This window comes from Sinocyclocheilus anshuiensis, unplaced genomic scaffold (genome assembly GCF_001515605.1).
Source record: "Sinocyclocheilus anshuiensis isolate Anshui unplaced genomic scaffold, SAMN03320099.WGS_v1.1 scaffold552, whole genome shotgun sequence".
NCBI classification, from domain to species: Eukaryota; Metazoa; Chordata; class Actinopteri; order Cypriniformes; family Cyprinidae; genus Sinocyclocheilus; species Sinocyclocheilus anshuiensis.
The window spans coordinates 1,874,353-1,874,655 of record NW_015554362.1 but is presented as its reverse complement, the minus strand read 5'-3'; the positions used below and the strand labels follow the sequence as shown (position 1 = coordinate 1,874,655).

Sequence of the window (303 nt, the reverse complement as noted above, 5' to 3'; positions counted from 1 at the left end):
GCTCATTGGAATATCATTACAAATAATTCCCGCCTACAGAAATTCGAATGGTTGGGGGGTGGGGAGGGGCGAGGTTGTGGTTAGAACGCTTGGTTGAGTGAGTGCATCAGACAAGACGACGAAGAAGAAGTGCTGCTGCAGAGTTAGTGCATCAGAGAAAACCAAGAAGAAGAGCTGCAGTGTGCTGTTGTCTAGAACAATTCTTACTAGTACAACACGACGTAGCTGGGCGCCGCGGACAGACGCCGAACGGCGCCGCCGGTGTGCCTACACTCATAGAAAATAAAGTATTTGAATTTTAAA

At 48.2% G+C, this 303-nt stretch overlaps 1 protein-coding gene across 1 annotated transcript in view; it reads right to left on the bottom strand.

The window, feature by feature from the left end:
• Positions 1–303, bottom strand: part of LOC107671401 (uncharacterized protein C2orf47, mitochondrial) — a 7,964-nt gene that overhangs the window by 4,344 nt on the left and 3,317 nt on the right. The window lies entirely within an intron of this gene.